Source organism: Crinia signifera, chromosome 19 (genome assembly GCF_055691185.1).
Source record: "Crinia signifera chromosome 19, ASM5569118v1, whole genome shotgun sequence".
Lineage (NCBI taxonomy): Eukaryota > Metazoa > Chordata > Amphibia > Anura > Myobatrachidae > Crinia > Crinia signifera.
Genome location: NC_139226.1, coordinates 33,727,738 through 33,747,885, shown reverse-complemented (window position 1 = coordinate 33,747,885; position 20,148 = coordinate 33,727,738). Strand labels below are relative to the sequence as shown.

The 20,148-nt window shown below is 43.3% G+C and overlaps 1 protein-coding gene and 2 pseudogenes across 1 annotated transcript in view; 1 reads left to right on the top strand and 2 right to left on the bottom strand.

Moving 5' to 3' along the window:
- Positions 1-18,946, bottom strand: part of LOC146041782 (uncharacterized) — a 53,144-nt gene extending 34,198 nt beyond the window's left edge. Inside the window, exon 1 of the mRNA XM_083161679.1 lies at positions 18,867-18,946. The gene's annotated coding sequence lies outside the window, so the exon portion shown is untranslated. The remainder of the gene's footprint in view (positions 1-18,866) is intronic.
- Positions 1,260-1,377, bottom strand: LOC146044388 (5S ribosomal RNA; annotated as a pseudogene).
- On the top strand, positions 3,341-3,458 carry LOC146044384 (5S ribosomal RNA; annotated as a pseudogene).
- Positions 18,947-20,148: the final 1,202 nt, after the last annotated feature.

Below are 20,148 nucleotides of genomic sequence, written 5' to 3'. Positions count from 1 at the left end.
AAAATAAGAATGAGTTTTGAAAAAAATCGTCAGAAATTTATTACAATAAAGGGGTAGGGGGGCTGGTACAGCACAGTAAAAAACACAAGTAGGTGTGACAATAGGAATATATGCTTTACAAATTATGTATATGTGATGAGCAAAATAAAAGGATAATTTAAAATGCTACAAACACAATAAAAAACCACGACTTGGCTGAGTAAAAATACTGCCTATATAGTCATATATTCATAAAAAGCGGGACCATAAAATTTCAGATAAAAGAAATAGAAAATCGCTTAGCTTATTGAGGAGACAGGATTAAAAGCTGCCCGACATGTTTCGTCTTAGCAGACTTCCTCAGGGGGTGTGGACAAACTGGTAGGAGCAGGTATTTATGGTATGAGACAAGCTTACATCACTTCCTGTCCCTCAATTAAGCAATATAGTAGTGAGCGAGTAAATAATACAGTTGCGGAGGTAGATCTCACTTAAATTAGTAATTATATAAGGTGGTATATAGTTAGAGACTGTTTTTGGCGCCGTCCTGTAAATGTAAATAAGTTAATTGCAGTTAGATTAGTTCCATTGCTGTACGAGTGTACGGAACAGCGGGGCGGGACGTCATATCCGCCCCACTTCCGCCCCACATCCGCCGTTATACTGGAGGACAGTGCGTCTGCGCGATGCCTCCTTCGGTGCAGTTAACCGCCTCTTCCCTTCTGATTGGTCTTTCGGCTGCTTGTGTGAAGTCATATGCTAGCTCTTGATTCGCCGCAGCGGGGTTGTGTCGTTGCTATGGTGACTGTTTGTGGATATGACAGTTTCTCTCGTGTGTCTTTGCCTCGTAACGATTCTCACGTATGCGGGGTTTTTTGTCATTGACATATGGAGAGGAAAACACAATTATAGTGCATTACTGATCTTAGAGGAGATACTGAATAATGCGCAAGACAATGGTATTGTTAAAAAGAATCAGTGCATCAAATGGACCGTATTGTGTGGATAATATATAGATAAATGGAGGCAAAGTGCTCCCAAATAGAAATGCTTATATAGCAAATAATATTAGCGAAGCGATATAGCAATTCCGTGGGATGTTGGTAAAACAATGCTATTGCGTCATATTTATTATTTTACTGTATTAGTACATAATACAATCTGATAAGAGACTATGGGGAACATTCCAGTGGACCGTATGGAATTGTTACAGTTGCAGATGAAGTATTAGTGAGGTATATTCCATGATTGCCTCCATGGATGTGTCCCTGTTCAGCCTTTGACTACAGCACCTGGTCTTCTTTGGAGGTACCCCTTCCAAGTACTGGCCAGGCCTAGCACTGCTTAGCTTCCAAGATCGAACGTGGTTGGGCGTCCCAGTGAAGTATGGCTGTATAGAGGTGAAAAGTGTTATGGGCACTGGAGGGTCATGTAATTATCCTCTTCATTGAAGCCAATTACTATATATTATTAATGAGTATTAGGCGGCATAACGCACCTTTTAAAGGTAGTAGGACAAGTCATCATAACACTTATGTATATCCAGAACTTTTTAAATTTCACAGGAACGGTGCTATTTCGTAATTGTCATTAAATCCGTCAGGGTTGAGTGTGTTTAGTTCAAAAATCCAGAACATTTCTCTGCGGGAGAGCAGGTTGGACAAATCTCCCCCTCTTTCTCCCAGTGTTACATGTTCTATTCCCTTGTAGACCAGTTTATCTGGGTCGGAGTTGTGGTATTCCAGGAAATGTTGTGAGATGATGTGAGTTTGAACCTTGTTTTTTATGTTTCTTACATGTTCTTGGATCCTGGTCTTCAATACTCTCTTAGTCTTTCCGATGTATTGGGTCCCACACGGGCATTCCAACATGTATATTACTGAGGTGGTCATGCAGTTGATGAAATGTTTAATTTTATAATCTCTCGTTTTTTCTTTGTTTTGGAAAGTTCTTCTGTTCGGATGAAGCAGTTTACAGATATTGCAATGGCCGCATTTAAAACTCCCTACACATTTGGGCATTATATTTGACGAGGTACTTTCTTCACGTAGCATGCTAGGTGCCAACATGTCTTTTAGGTTTTTTGACTTTCGGTACACCACCTGTGGGTGAGTGGGTAGGTGCTCCTTGAGGACCGGGTCCATCATTAGGATGCCCCAGTGTTTTTCGAGTGCCGTTTTGATGTTTTTCTCATGGCAGTTGTAAGTGGTGACAAATTTAATTTCGGGTTTTTTCTGTTCCCTTCTGTTGTACTGTAGAATTGTGTTCCGATCGAGTTCGTCTGCCCTTTGTTTGGCATTGGTGAGGATGTGTTCTGGGTAGCCCTTCTCTCTGAACCTGTCGGTGTACGTATTAAGTTGTGTATTCCTCTCTGTCTCTGATTTGCAGTTGCGTGTTATCCTGTGAAACTGTGAAAATGGTATGTTGTCCTTCCATTTCTTAAGATGGCTACTTCCGTAATGCACATAACTGTTTGTATCAACTTTTTTGATGAAGTTCTTGGTGCTAACTGTTTCCCCATTCTTCATCAGGACAAGATCCAGGAATTCCACCTGTTCACTATTGATGTTGGAGGTAAAGGCTAGGTTCAGATTATTATTGCTGATATATCCAAGAAATTCATTAAAATCAGTTTGGGTCCCATTCCAAACGATTAAAATGTCGTCAATATATCTTTTAAAAAGAATAAGATTGTCCTTAAATTGGTGATCATTGTAAATGTATTTCCTTTCCCAATGGCCCATCAGCAAGTTGGCAAAGCTGGGTGCAAAAATAGTGCCCATTGCGGTGCCACAGATTTGTAAATAAAAATTGTCCAAAACAAAGAAAAAACGAGAGATTATAAAATTAAACATTTCATCAACTGCATGACCACCTCAGTAATATACATGTTGGAATGCCCGTGTGGGACCCAATACATCGGAAAGACTAAGAGAGTATTGAAGACCAGGATCCAAGAACATGTAAGAAACATAAAAAACAAGGTTCAAACTCACATCATCTCACAACATTTCCTGGAATACCACAACTCCGACCCAGATAAACTGGTCTACAAGGGAATAGAACATGTAACACTGGGAGAAAGAGGGGGAGATTTGTCCAACCTGCTCTCCCGCAGAGAAATGTTCTGGATTTTTGAACTAAACACACTCAACCCTGACGGATTTAATGACAATTACGAAATAGCACCGTTCCTGTGAAATTTAAAAAGTTCTGGATATACATAAGTGTTATGATGACTTGTCCTACTACCTTTAAAAGGTGCGTTATGCCGCCTAATACCCATTAATAATATATAGTAATTGGCTTCAATGAAGAGGATAATTACATGACCCTCCAGTGCCCATAACATTTTTCACCTCTATACAGCCATACTACACTGGGACGCCCAACCACGTTCGATCTTGGAAGCTAAGCAGTGCTAGGCCTGGCCAGTACTTGGAAGGGGTACCTCCAAAGAAGACCAGGTGCTGTAGTCAAAGGCTGAACAGGGACACATCCATGGAGGCAATCATGGAATATACCTCACTAATACTTCATCTGCAACTGTAACAATTCCATACGGTCCACTGGAATGTTCCCCATAGTCTCTTATCTGATTGTATTATGTACTAATACAGTAAAATAATAAATATGACGCAATAGCATTGTTTTACCAACATCCCACGGAATTGCTATATCGCTTCGCTAATATTATTTGCTATATAAGCATTTCTATTTGGGAGCACTTTGCCTCCATTTATCTATATATTATCCACACAATACGGTCCATTTGATGCACTGATTCTTTTTAACAATACCATTGTCTTGCGCATTATTCAGTATCTCCTCTAAGATCAGTAATGCACTATAATTGTGTTTCCCTCTCCATATGTCAATGACAAAAAACCCCGCATACGTGAGAATCGTTACGAGGCAAAGACACACGAGAGAAACTGTCATATCCACAAACAGTCACCATAGCAACGACACAACCCCGCTGCGGCGAATCAAGAGCTAGCATATGACTTCACACAAGCAGCCGAAAGACCAATCAGAAGGGAAGAGGCGGTTAACTGCACCGAAGGAGGCATCGCGCAGACGCACTGTCCTCCAGTATAACGGCGGATGTGGGGCGGAAGTGGGGCGGATATGACGTCCCGCCCCGCTGTTCCGTACACTCGTACAGCAATGGAACTAATCTAACTGCAATTAACTTATTTACATTTACAGGACGGCGCCAAAAACAGTCTCTAACTATATACCACCTTATATAATTACTAATTTAAGTGAGATCTACCTCCGCAACTGTATTATTTACTCGCTCACTACTATATTGCTTAATTGAGGGACAGGAAGTGATGTAAGCTTGTCTCATACCATAAATACCTGCTCCTACCAGTTTGTCCACACCCCCTGAGGAAGTCTGCTAAGACGAAACATGTCGGGCAGCTTTTAATCCTGTCTCCTCAATAAGCTAAGCGATTTTCTATTTCTTTTATCTGAAATTTTATGGTCCCGCTTTTTATGAATATATGACTATATAGGCAGTATTTTTACTCAGCCAAGTCGTGGTTTTTTATTGTGTTTGTAGCATTTTAAATTATCCTTTTATTTTGCTCATCACATATACATAATTTGTAAAGCATATATTCCTATTGTCACACCTACTTGTGTTTTTTACTGTGCTGTACCAGCCCCCCTACCCCTTTATTGTAATAAATTTCTGACGATTTTTTTCAAAACTCATTCTTATTTTTTTAATATATTTTTTAAGGTGAAACTGATCGCCGAGTTCCAAAATTATAGTCCCGCATATATATATATATATATATATATATATACAGGGTGCAATCCCCGTCCTGGGATCAGGCACAGGGGAAGGAAAACGGCACTCGCGGATTTTTGTAATTATATTAAATCCGCGAGTGCCGTTTTCCTTCCCCTGTGCCTGATCCCAGGACGGGGATTGCACCCTGTATCAAACGATATTAAGGGCACCGCGGTAAGTGACTACATCGTCCGGAGTGCCGAACAACACAAAAGATTATATATATATATATATATATATATATAGAGAGAGAGAGAGAGAGAGAGAGAGAGAGAGAGAGAGAGAGAGAGAGAGGAATGGAAGAGGCGGCACTGAAATGGGATTTTTCAAAAGTGTATTGTGGCAAAAAAAAGGACCTTTTTTTTTGCCACAATACACTTTTGAAAAATCCCATTTGAGTGCTGCCTCTTCCATTCCTCTACCTACCTGTCCTGTAAGGCACCGGGGTATTCGGACCCAGCTGCGGGAGTGCCAGGCCTTCTCCATTTTATATATATATATATATATATATACTAGGTGATTCATCGCACCCTACGGGCACTCTTCACACCGTCGTAAGGGGCTGCGCCCCCTTAATTTGTGAACGTTTGTATTGTGAGAAATATGGTTAGAATTGTATGTAAGATGGCCTGTATTGCAACTTGAGTTATAGGTGAAATGTGTTAAATAGAGAACATATGATGTGGAAGGGGGTGTGTATTGTTTTGTTTAATTAAAAAGCGGTTACAGAGTAAGATGTACATTGATAGTGTGGATGGTACAGTGACATTTGTGTGTGTGTGTGTGCGTGTTGTTTAGGTGTATGTGTGTGCAATAGTATAGTAGGGTGTTTTTGAGTCAGCGGCTCCCCAATTGCAGAGGTCACGACACAGGAAAACAGGAGGCTGGATAGTGATAGCGGTGTGTGGGCATAAGGGGGACTAAAGAGGAGGGTGGGGGACACTGTGCAGCTTCTGCCAGTGGGTGAGGGTCCAGCGTGGCAGCACAGGAGTACAGGACGGTGACGGTGAGTCAGTGTCTTCTCCTACTGGGTGGGAGTTCGGGTGCATGAGAGCAGGAGGCTGAGCTATGAGGCAAGATAGGGGTATGTGGGCAATACAGCGTCAGCGACTCCCCAGTGGTGGAAGTTACAGTTCAGGAGTGCAGGAAGCTGGGTAGTGAAAGAGGTGTGTGGGCATACGGGGGACTAAAGAGGAGGGTGGGGGGGGCGCAGGGGTCCGCAAAGCGCGTTAGGGGAGCTGGGGGGGTGGGTTGGCGAGAGTCGCGTGAGTGGGGGTTGTGAATTGCGGGAGGGGGGGGCGGGAATCACGGGAGGGGGGGCGGGGGGTCCGTGAATCGCGGAGGGGGGGTGCGTGGGGCGCCCTGTATCGCAGAAGGGGGGGTCCGCGAATTGCGGGAGGGGGGTTGTGTGGGTCAGTGGATTGCGGGAGGAGGGGTTGCAGGGGACTGTGAATCGCGGGAGGGTACGCGAGGGTGCCGTGAATCGCTGGAGTGGCGCGGGGGAGCCGTGAATCGTGGGAAGTGCCGTGAATCAAGGGAGGGGGGTGCAGGGGGGCCGCAAATCGCGGGAGGCGGGCTGGGGGGTGGCTTGAAACACGGGAGGGGGGGCGTGAATCACGGGAGAGGGGCGCAGGGGTCCATGAATCGCGGAAGGGTGGTGCGTGGGATGCCCTGAATCGAGGGAGGGAGTCCGCAAATAGCGGGAGGGGTGCGCAGGGGTCCGCAAATCACGGGAGGGGGGCTGGGGGTCCACAAATCGCTGGAGGGGGGGTTGTGAATAGCGGGAGGAGGGCGTGAATCACGGGAGGGGAGCGCGGGTGGTCCGCGAATCGCGGGTCGCTGGTGCCGTGAATCGCGGGAGGGGTGGGGGGCCCGCGAATCGCGCGAGTGGCGCGGGGGGAGCAAGAATTGCAGGGCAAATTGGGGAAGGGGGGCTTGGGGGGGTGTAGCGTGAATTGCGGGAGGGGGTCTGCAAATCACGGGAGGGGGCTGAAAAATTGCGGGAGGGGGTGTCCGTGAATTGCGGGAGGGGGGGTGAATCGCGGAAAGGGGGGGTCCACAAATTCCGGGAGGGGGGGTGGCCGCGAATCACGGGAGGGGGGGTCCGCGAATAGCGGGAGGGGGCGGTGGTCCACAAATCGCGGGAAGGAGGCACCGCGAATCACGGGACGGGGTCGCGGGGGGGTGGGGGGGTTGCTGCCGTGAACCACGGGAGGGGGGCCCGCAAATATATTATGATTTACAGTATGGTCATCTTATGCATCTAATGTACCTCGTCGGTACTTGTTTCCTAGCACGGCGCCCATCGCATACCATACTTAGTGGTGTGCAATGCGATATTCATGTTAAATTAACAGAAGTGCTTGTACAATGAAATATCGCATAGCATTGCATGCCAGCAAATATGATGCAATGCAATTTTTAATTGTACAAGCACCCTGATGGGTGCTTTCAATGTTAAATGCACCCCCTTTGGCAACGCCACCCCCACTATCAACGCCAACCCGAAGCGTGGTGAGCGCAGCGAACCCGCGAGGGGCGGCGGTACGTGTCCTCCGACCTTTTCATACCCCCACTATCCACGTCGGCGTGGAGTTGATCTGAGATAGTGTGGCGAGCGCAGCGAGACACCAAGCCCGAAGTGTGGCGAGTGCAGCGAGCCCTGTGAGGGGACGCGGAATACGAGCCCGAAGTATGGCAAGCGCAGAGGGGACGCGGAATGCATGTAAAGTAATCCGTGTCCCCTCGTCACGCTTCGGGCTCGGTGACTCGCTGAGCTCGCCACACTTTCTAAAATCAACTCCACGCCGACGTGGATAGTGGGGGTATGAAAAGGTCAGAGGGCGCGTACCGCCGCCCCTCGCAGGCTCGCTGCGCTCACCACGCTTCGGGTTGCATTGATAGTGGGGGTGGCTTTGCCAATGCGGGTGCATTTAACATTGAATGCACCCATGAGGGTGCTTGTACAATTAAAAATCGAATCGCATCGCATGCCGCTATATTGCATGCAATGCGATTGTATGACTTGTATGCGATCTTGTGACTCAAGATCGCACATTTTTTGAATTAACATTTGTAATTGTTTATTTTGATCCAACAAAACTCATCACTTTGTGTTTTATGAGATTTCAGTCAAGTTCAGTGACATTGCCCAATATTGCATACCTTTAAACTTTAGACCCCACAGCGCAGAGACACTTACGCGAGCCTGGATTATTTTTTTGTGGGGGGGGGGGGGGGGTGTTCCCCCATGACCAGGGGTGTGGCCTATGGTCACATCACTCCTGCAAGGCCACGCCCTGTTTTTGTTTCTGTGGCGGCATGGTCAGCACTCTTAGAGCTGCTCGCCATTCCTCCTGTCCATCTGATTTCCTGAATAGACACTAGGTGCTTCTATTCAATGCTGCTGTGCTCATCAGAGCAGCAACGGGCAGATAGTACTCCCGAATTCCCACCCCTCCAACTGCTAGCCCTGGGTGGGACAGTCCACAAAAACTGGACTATACCACGAAAATCGGGACAATTGGGAGGTGTGCATATTGCCCCATTTACAGTAAACTCCACAGCAATATTGAAGTCTGAATTCACTGACGGCAGCAGATTATAAGCACTTCACAGGACTGTATGATTTGTGCAGGCTGTGGTGTATTCTAGTATAAAGAAGAGGTGAAAATGTGTATGTGGTTTCCTCCCCAACCCAAAAATATAACCAGCCATGTGCTCTGTAGGCTGGACATCATCAGGAGTCCATTGGCGAAACGCGTTGAGATTATTAACAGCATTTGAGACTATAGGTGGGCGGAGCTCCACCGCACTTTAAATAAGCTAGATTTAATCTTGAACACTGTATGGGCATTTGTAGTGTCATCTGATGTCATTATTAAAGGATACAAGTTGTTAAGGTCCATTTGCAGAAGGGCTGCCTTCGCACGGGGACCGATGTTGTTTTATTGCGTATACCCATTTCTGCGCTTGTGCATATGCAGGGTGCGCACACCCACATTGAGGACATCAAGGACCTTGAGCTCTTGAAAATATAGAGCATAATGGGAATTCTGGAGATCTACCTGCAATCTATGGGATACCTGCATGATCCCTAATACTCCGAACCGCACCTGTGGACCGATTTGGGATTGCTAATATACTATAAAAACTTTGTATTTAAGCTCAGTCGAACATTCTCCTGTTATTATACAAGAAAAGTTCATGGGCGGGATGTATTAAAATACATCGCCGCCCTTCGCGCCCCCCCCCCACCGCCGCAATGCCGCCGCATATGTACTAACATATGCGGCAGGCATCGCAATGCGGTGACGGAGGCCCCCCGCGATACCTGTACTGTGGTCTGCGGGGGGTCTCCGTCACCTCCCAGCCGGCTTCTGCTGCTTTCACGCCGGGGACAGCTAAGCAGGCTGTCCCCGGCGCTTCCTCCTCCCCCCTGCAGCCGGAAGGACGTCCAGGAGGACCTGCAAGAAGGTAAGCCCAAGGGAGGGGGGAAAGGGGGGGTCGGCAAGGCGGCGGGGTTACGGTGACGCGGCAGGCGGCGAAAAGAAGCCCATAGGCTTCTATAGGGTATCGCCACCCAAAGGTGGCGATACCCTGCCCTGCGATATCGCTGCGAACGGGTTTTAGTACATAGGAAAATGCGGTAAAACGGGGGTTTTACCGCATTTTCCCTTTAGTACATCTCGCCCCATGAACCTAGCAGCTCATATACCAAATATTTTTTTATTATTATTATTATTATTATTATTATTACTATTATTATTATTATTATTATTATTATGTGATTGCTATGATTGTAATTTGATTTGATTTTAATATAATTTTTATGTATTTAGTTAAATAAATAAATATCATGGTGAACCGTCTTATACACAACATTTCAGCCAGCGCTGGCAAAACATTTTTCCTACTTTTCACTGTCGACCTAGCCATTGTTGACCTAATTCTTGTGTCAACCTTTCAACCCTGCTGTGTGACTATTACAGGGTGCAGTGCCGATACCACTATTATTCTATCTATCTTTCATACACTTAATTACATATTTCATAATATCATTAAATTATGTATAAAATAGGCATATGCTGGACAGTACTATCCTGATTTATGCTGGAAATTACTAACTATCCTGAATTGTGCTGAACAGTACTAACTATCCTGATTTTTGCTGGACAGTACTAACTGTCCTAACTTATGCTGAACAGTACTAACTATCCTGATGTATGCTGGACAGTACTAACTGTCTTGATTTATGCTGGACAGTACTAACTGTCCTGGTTTCTGCTGGACACTACAGTACTAACTGTCCTGATATATGCTAGACAGTACTAACTGTCTCAATCTGTGCTAGACAGTCCTAACTGTCCTGATTTTTGCTGGACATTATTACTAACTGTCCTGATTTGTGCTGGACAGTATACACTATCCTGATTTATGCTGGACGGTACTAATTGTCCTGATTTATGCTGGACAGTATACACTATCCTGACTCATGCTGGACAGTACTAATTCTCCTGATTTATGTTGGGTGTTACCTTTCCACAGGTAATTGGGATCTATGCACTCACTTATGGGGTGAAATGTAATAGGATGAGAGATTCAGAAACTGAGAAATTTGGTAAGAAATCTCCAGTTTTTTTAAAGCAGCAATCATTTATACTGCAAACTCAAACTGCTTTTGCGGTGTAAACGATTGCCGCTTTAAGAAAACTGGAGATTTCTTACCAAATCTCTCATTTTCTGAATCTCTCATCCTATAACATTTCACCCATGGTGTTTCTGTTGCAATGGCAAATTAATGGCTAGTTTAGAAAAAATTTACAAATTGTAATACAGAACCAGATGGGCCCCTGCGTGTGACGCACTTGTGCACAATGTACCAGGGAAGGAACAAACTTCTGGGTACCTGCAATGGGTAAATATTTACAGTATATAAACAATCTGTTTGCTACTTGGCAGAAAATAAATCATAAATTAAAGGCTTTAACTTTAATTTATTTAATCTTAAAAGTAAACAGTTCATTATGAAACCCTATCTTGTGACGTTTTTAGATGTACAATTGTGCTTATGTATACCATTAAAACTTAAACATTTAATATATTCAATTTAAAATTCCACCTTCCGAATCCCCCTTTTGAGACAAGAGTCAGTTCGGTTTCAATACTCCTAAATATTTTACATGGATGATTATTAATTACAGAATGTTATCCTTTCAATATATTTTTAATGTTCGTTTATCGGTTATAGATAGCAATTTGTCAGCAACCGTGGTTTTCCTCTGGGTACTCCGGTTTCCTCCCACAATCCAAAAATATACTGGTAGGCTAATTGGCTCCCAACAAAATGAACCCTAGAATGTGTTTGTGCGTGTACAGCATGGATGGTGTAATGGTAAGCATTAATGCCACACTGCTCTGAGGTCATGGGTTTGATTTCCACCATGGCCCTGTGCAAAGGGAGACCAATAGTCTCAGGGGTAGGAGGACTCACTGAAAATGCGAGCAAGTTTGTAGATCACTGGCTATGAAGCTATGTCTTAACCCTACCATCATACGTCCGCGACACAATGGACGTGCTGAACAGGATCCAGGATATCACACTGAGTAAGCAATGCTGGCTGGTCACATGTGATGTGGAAAGCTTATATATGATCATCATCCACAAACATGGTGTCAACGCCATATGCTATTTCCTCCGTATGGAACGGGATGATATATTCAACAACTTTCTCATCCAACTCCTCATACTCACCAAAAATTTCTTTATTTGCAATGACCAATTCTACCTCCAGGTACAGGGGACTGCTATGGGCAGTGCCTGTGCTCCAACTTATGCAAACCTGTAACTGGGGTGGTGGGAACGTGAAGTGGTATTTTGCGAGAAAAATGAAATGTTTACAAAACACGTCCTGTTATGGCTAAAATATATTGATGAACTGCTCATCATCTGGGGAGGTGATAAAGAGCAGTTCATCCAATTCCTTGACATCTTAAACCAGAACTTTCTGAATCTGAGACTCACTTTCGACATCAGCCAAGAATCAGCGACATTTCTGGATTTAAAACTAACGATTGAGACGGATGGACGAATCTCCTCAGATCTGTTCCGAAAAGAGACCACCACCAACTCCATCCTACACCATGACAGTGCCCACTTCCCACCAGTCCTGAAGGGTCTCCCCAAAGGGGAATTCCTGAGGACCAAAAGGAACTGCTCTAAAACAGAGACATACAGAGTAAGAGCAAAATAATTCAGTCAGAGATTAGAGCACAGGGGCTACAGCAAAAGGAGTATCAGGCAAGCAGCCAAAGCAGCCGAGAATTGTAATAGGGATCAATTACTCAACCCACGTCCAAAGGATCCGAATGAACCAAATGAGATTTATTGGCACCTACTGTCAGGAATGGAAATCAATCCAGAATATTTTGAACAGACACATTGACATCTTGAAGACGGATAGAGATTTAGACAAAATCCTTGGCAACCGCATCCAGATGACTTGGAGAAGAAGTAATAACCTGAGGGACAAACTGGTCCACAGCCACATGGAGAAGATCAAACCCATTACAAGAAACAAACCGATTGTAGGCTCATTCAAATGTGGCGGATGTAAGGCCTGTTCCTATATGGTACCAACCACAACTTTCCATGATAAGTTTGATAAGGAATGGCTAATCAGGGACCATATTACATGTACCACAACAGGGGTTTTATACAATCTCAGATATCCATGTAACCGGATGTATATCGGTAAAACTATCAGACCCCTTAAACAAAAACTGTTGGAACATGTAATGAGCATAAGAAATGCCAGCAGAGACATAACGAATATGAAGACATTGACATCTGTTGCAAAACATTTTTTAAAATGGCATCAGGGGAACCCAAGAGGGCTACAAGCCTTCGGGATGACACATGTTGCCATGGGTGTCAGAAGGGGCAACCGAGATAAGGAATTATTGAGACAAGAGACCAGATTAATATTCCTCATGGACACCTTGGTTCCGAAAGGCCTCAATGAGGAGAACAGCTATGCAGCATTTCTGTAGTATCAATCAAAACCCGAAGCTTTTTCTCTCCAGCCCCTCCGGGGAGATATAAAATCTCACTCCTAGACAATCATTAATGTATGTCCGAGCGGTTACAATTATGATTGATGACACTCCTATAGGACAGACTTTATTGACAATCGATCTTGAATAACAACATCTGGGACTGACACGGCCTTAGTATGTAGAAAGTCGATAGCAAGTTGTACATTAATAACAGTAATCCATGAGGAGCTAAACACCCTCCTAACATAATTACATGAATATAGGCTCTTACTTAAGGATTTTCCCACGGTTGTCTCATTGGTGGACAAATTTAATTTCAACCGGGGTCAATTTGTGGTAATAGTCTCAAAAGACCCCAATGAGGAAGATAACTATGTGCCAATCCTCCAGGTCTCATTGGTGGACAAATATAATTTCAACCAGGGTCAACTTGTGGTAATAGTCTCAAAAGACCCCAATGAGGAAAAGAACTATGTGCCAATCCTCCAGGTTTTATTAAAACCTATGAGCTAACCTTCCATCCCTCTTGATCACAAAAAATCTTATATCCCCAGACGGACACCACAATTCGATCGATGTTTCATTACTACGATACCTTACAATAGAATTTCTCATTACCATACTCGGATCCAATTAAGGTCCACCATGTACGAAGGAATAGTATAAGCAATATCAAAATTATAATCAAATGGAAGGATCTTCCCTTTAATACGTGGACAATCATCACGTCACATTTTTCACAGTGTTTCACAAGTTTTTCTATTATTTGGTATGCATCACTTTATCGCACATTTGTCTTTTTCACTCACCATCCAGGCACACTACAGTGTCATTTGGTAACAATCCTTATCTGCACTATTCTCTGGAACCAGCACAATTTTGATCACATCTACCAATTCAGTTTTGGGATATACACTCGAACATCCATCACCTAATCCCATCCATCACCATCACGACCTAATATACATATAATCCATTCCCTCACTTTATGACATTCCAGATTTTTGTTTTGACAAAGCACAATTTATATACCCGACATATATAGTTATTACAATCATAAAAAAGGCATTAACTAGGAGCACATTAAATCGTACTCCCCATGTAGGGACCATCACAGGAATTGATTACTCTGTAGCCATTCCTACAGTATTAAAAATATGACAGCTATTGACCGTCACCACATATTTCTTTTTAAATTTTAAATTTAATTTATATAATAGGAACATTGTCTCTCATAATCTGTTCTCTGTATTGTTTATTAAATGATCCTCCATGAGTTTTGCTTTGTATCTTTTACTAATTGATCCTTTATGAGTCCTTATTTCTTTATCTAAGGGACAATCCCCAACTGATCCACGACACTATTCCTACTTATATAAGTCAATCATTTTCAATAAAACTAAGAATCTCTCTATTGGTGTGTACACACGGTCAGATGTGCCTTAAGATCCTATCCACGATCCGACGATATTGTCCCAGGGTTATGACTGAGGTAGATAATATAGCAAACCGTCATGCCAGCGTAATTTCCCTTGGTACCCCTGTTGCCATATTAGGCATTGCAAGGAGTTCCCAGTGGATCGCAGCGAACCCTGGGACAATACACTCTCTCATTCCCATTCCTCTGCCTGTTGGCATGAAGGGTGAACAGCAGAAGTGATATAGCCCCAAAAGGGCTGACCTCTTATATATTTTTTATATTTTTTTTTAATTTTTTTTCAACTTTGGAGATAGATTACACAGCGATAAAACAAGGCTATATGTACTGAGATGGTACAAGATATTTTATGACCGATGATTTAACCACACAATTGACCCAAATCTATGGGTAAGAAGTGGCTGGACATATGATGGTCATTTTTTCACGATTTTTCACATTCTTCCATGAAAATAGAAATTAGGAAATAATCCGAGAAGGGTTAAAAATCATGGATATTTTCGCAGTGTGCGATAACTAGCAAGAGGTGGTTCTTAATTTTAATGATAATTAGAATAAAAGGTATGTATTAAAGAATAGTCACAGTACTCTTAATATTTTGGGACATAAGGGTGCCCCCAAACAGAGTTTTTCTTTCTTCTCCGGTTCTCTCTTGAACCAAACAGTCACATATGACAACTTTCTAAACTCGGGGTGCACCACTGACTGTCACACCTAACCCAGGAATATATCCAAGGATGTGGTGACCAATTGGAGATTTTACTCCAAAAGTCAGTAGTCCCAAAATATTTCAATCAATCAAAACAGTAAAAACCACTAAAATATAAACAAACATAACATAGTGTTCAATAGACTGGTGCGGTCTCCATCCCATTCCCCCTTTTCCCTGTATATAGAAAGAAGAAAGGACACAGCTATGTGTCAAACATTGGTCTTTAAGAAATAACACATTCTCTAATAAATCCTAACACCACTAACTGTCTCCATAGTGATGCATCAAATTAATCTTACTATTATTATCTTTCAAAGTGACACACTATAGGTTTAGGACTACATTGGTAGGATGCACAATAACAGGGACACTATAAGGGTCTCATAATGATTTATCTCCAATCTCTAATAACGGGAGATGTAATTCCCCGTCATCCATATCATTACCTCACCGTCGGGAAAACTATACGATGTGTAAATAGATGCCAATCAAAGACAAAAAAGGAGGATCCACTGGTGGCGGGACTAATTCCATTGGTGGATACGAATTAGTACTAGCCATTAAAACATGTCCAGGGCGCTGGTACGGGTTGCCCTGAGAAAGATTTGCGAAACGTACGTCGGCTCCCTTGCCGCACGGACGTTCACTGTGTGTCGCTCCTATCTGATATTTATGTAAATACCAGTCCTTTTTAGGATTCTAATGTGTTGAATTGTCTTATATACGTTGGTCTCAACAAACCCGCATCTTCATGTGTATATGAGTCCGTAGCAGGACTTCTACTTCTTATGTGTGCCACTGCCGGGCAGTAGGACATTCAGCTGCGGTGCCGGAACAGCAGGTTAATTGAATTAAGGTCTTTGTTAATGGATGATTTGTTCTATATAGTTGTTTATAGTTGTTGAATTTAGGCCTTTGCTGGATCATCCAGTTGGGGACAGCGACGCCACTCGGATGGGTGGGCAGTCAATGTAGGAGGCTGAGCGGATACCGCTTGTTGTTTGGATGTTGGTTGGTTATGTGGGATAGTGATGGGTGGAGCTTAAATAATTAGTCATTCTTTCTCGGCCACCATTAATTAATTAACATCAATTAAATTAGATTAAAGTCTTGTATAAATACAGCTAACACTTTCTGCCAAACCTATGTCTCCGAGTCGTTATTTTAGGTTTAAGCTAAGGTTTAAGTTAAGTGTTAATTACCATTAACACTCGGCTGCTAGAATGGAATGATCTGTGCTCTGGTGCAAATCTATTAGGAGGCGGGACTTGGGTACGCTAGCATCTGTTTTCCTTGATAACGACTCTGGCTGGGATTTGAAGTGTACAAATAGCTCATTAGTACTAAGGATGAGTAGGACTTCATATTTTTGTCTGTAGATACAATGCTACAGTATTAGTCTGACGTGCCCCATTTTCTAGTGGATGCATGCGCTTACTTACCGGAATATAGCACTACTGCCTGATACGTCACATATTAATTTTCATCTCCAAAACAACTGACAGTTTTGGTAGCATTGCAGCCATCCAAGGTGTCATTGCTATAGCACACTGCACACTTGTATTCATTCTTTACTAATTTTATTTATTTATTTATTTCCAGTTTCTTATATAGCGCAGCAGATTCCGTTGCGGTTTACAATAGTAGACAGTGATAAAACAAACTGGGTAACAACAGACAGACTTGGAGGTAGGAGGGCCCTGCTGCAAGCTTACAATCTATAGGGATTCAGGACAGGGTGCTAAAAATTAAATATAGACTTTTAAAATAACCTAAATTTGTATCATGTTATAATACCCACCAGCTGCTGGATGCGCGCATCCCCTTCTAACAGAGCTCCCCACCGCCTCGCCGCTGATCCCCGATGCTTTTACCCCACCTCCCCGCTCCCCGCCTAACCCTACCCGTCACATCAATATTGAATGCAACAGTGCAAATCGGATGTGAATCGAATGGAAAGCAAAGGCCAAATCAAAAGGGGGTGGAATTGGGGAAATCAAAAGCAAATTGATTTGAAAGTAAATCGGTGCGTGTGTATACAGGCTTATCCAAATAGGTACAAAAAAATATGAGTATCTCGGATCCAGTTTTGAGTTACCGCATATATGCGTACTCCCGAGGCACACGGAATTCAAGTTTTTTGCAACATTTTTTGTGTGCAAAAGAAAAAGAAAAATGAGAAAAAGAAAAGTACTGACAAGGAAGGAATTGCCTTTAGGGCTGCACCAAGCTGCTGGGCCCCATAGCAGCTGCATTCCCTGCACCCTCTATAGTCATGCTAGTGCCACATTCACTGTTTTTCTAGTCCCACAATTAGCCCCTCTTAAGGGGTATATGTGGCACCCCAGGGGGTACCCCTTTTATTCCTGTACCCCCAGGTTGTTAACATTGCAGCCAATGCTGCCAGAACAGGTCCTCTCCCCTGTCAGCAGGGCTGTGAGGGGTTAACAGACACAGCTAGTTTCCCAGCTCCCCTGCAGACAGGAAGCTGGGAGGTCAGAGGTGATCCGAGCAGCAGTGTGAGAGTGAGGAGAGGAGCAGCATGGCATGGCTGCAGCAGAGTGAGAAGCAGTGTGGCAAGTGAGGACAGGACCACATGTGCAGTGGACACAGCTGGGCATGCTGTGGTGGACAGAGACAGCAGCTGCAGATAGAGTGTGTGCCTGTGGGAGAAGGAGCCACAAGTGAGAGAAGTGATTGGCAGGAGGAAGCAACTGCAGAATTTAGTACAGGTACCCTGATAACACACAGCCCTTGTCCATGAACCCCTTCAGAATATGCCCTGAGAGACTGCCCCTGTATCCACCTGAAGGCACCCCACAGTACCCCTGGTGCCCAGGCAGTGCATATCAGGCAGCACTGGCCCCTTCTTGTCCCTGTACGTGCAGCAGCCACAGATAGCTCAGCCCAGGCCACACAGCTGCAAATGAACCATGTTTAATTCCTTACAGTGTGGCCTGAAAGAGACACTTATTCACCTCCCACTATAAAGGCATGTGAGCACAGAAGGCTGCAGGAAAAGGACACCTTACTGCTAGCAGCCCGGAGAGAGAGACAGATACTGTTCTAGTAGGCTTTGTTTATATGCAGCACCCTCCATTGGAAGCCTATGCTGTACATCACAAATAACTGCTCCAAAGCACCACCACTACAAGTACCTGTTCTAATATACCTGTTGGATTATAAATACTGGGCGCTGTACAACCATACTTTACAGCGCCCTCTGCAGGACATCCACACATGGAACAATATATTATAGGTTCAACCATACTTCACAATATATCTCCACCTTGTGAGCAGTTTACTCAAGGGATTGATAGACTGAGAAGTTTATTCTTTTATTTGTGCTGTGATTGATGATTATCTTTGACATTGTTTTATGATATGTGACTATTGCGAGTATCTGATATTATTACATATTCTAGTGAGACGTTATACCTGCTAGTTATTACAAGATGTGATTTAACCTGAGTATTGCTTTGACACAGAATATTTGAAATTGGTAGTAATGTTTACAGCGGTGACCAGTTAATTCCTTAGTTAATAAATATTGTTGTCACTGTCACTTTGTGTGCTAGTTACTGTGTGGGTGTGTTGCTTGGGGTGTTCATCCCTCTGCCACAGGCTCCTGCTAAAGAAGAAGAAGTTGTTGAGCCCATCCTTCATCTGGAAACCAAGGGCGACACTACACCAGCGACCCCGGTGAGTGCATTACATCTCACCCACCGAGTCAGTGAGCCTGTCACATATACACAGGGATATATTGCAGAGCGATCTGAGCAATGTAGATTGCTCAGGATCGCTCAGCAATATCGCTCAGAAGAAATTGCTGCACAGCGATGGGAAATATCCAATGTTCGCTCACTTACTGTAATTTACAGCATTGCTGTCATCACACTGTATGCCGAAGCGGACTGAAAAGTTATCCGGTCCTGAGACTGAGAAGCAGTTCAGATTACAGAAATGATCATTTCCACATGTTTTCTGTATTGTTTGATATTATTTGCCATCTTGAAAAGAAATGGAATAATCAAATAAACATAAATGAATGGTTTCAAAAAATTATATTTCCAATTACATATAAAAATGCTAGAGAAGAAGGAATTACTGTAGTAATGTGTTAGAATATGAACATAGCAAAAGCAATCGGGACACTATAAAATATATATGGTTTCTCAGCCAACAAACAAAATTTCAAGGACGCACCAACCACCTAAAATAGGCATTCTATAGCCAGGGGCAGCTCTAATGAAATCTGCGCCATTTGTATATTACCATATTTTTGTTCTCACCAGCCTGATTGAACAGATAAATCTTTAGGTGTGTACCCAGCTTTAGAGGACTATCTTCCAACTTCTATTTTATCACTTGTTTTTGCAGCTTCTAGAGTGGGCTACATGAGCTATTTTCCTGCAGTAATGAAGAAGTGCCATGGGATCCTACTTGGCCCCCTCATATGCTAACATGATTTTTTTCCTGCAGTAATGAAGATGTGCCATGGGATCCTACTTGACCCCTCATATGCTAACTTGATTTTTTCCTGCAGTACTGAAGATGTGCAATGGGACCCTACTTTGCCCCCTCATATTCTAACATGATTTTTTTTCCGGCAGTACTGAAGATGTGCCATGGGATCCTACTTGGCACACTCATATGCTAAAATTTTTCTGTTTGATCAGGAAGAAAGAATGTAATTTGACAGCCATGCATTTAGCCATCACACACTGTCGTTTACCTGGTATATTGATGATGTGTTTTTGTTGTAGAATGGGGTTACAGAATGGTATGAAAGTGAGAGCGCTGCTTGGTATAAAATATCCTTATGTAATAAAATTTACAATTCACATACAATATTGGCCAATATTATTAAAATACATGACATAACTATAAATAATATAGGGCCTTATTTTGGTTCATTCTTTCTGACAAAATCCTTCTTAGATGGGCAAAACCATGTGCACTGCAGGTGGGGCAGATGTAACATGTGCAGAGAGAATTAGATTTGGGTGGGGTTTTACTTCAAAGTGAGATCTATATTGCAGTGTAAAAATAAAGCAGTCAGTATTTTCCCTGCACAGAAACAAAATTACTCACCCAAATTTAATTCTCTCTGCACATGTTACATCTGCCCCCCCTGCAGTGCACATGGTT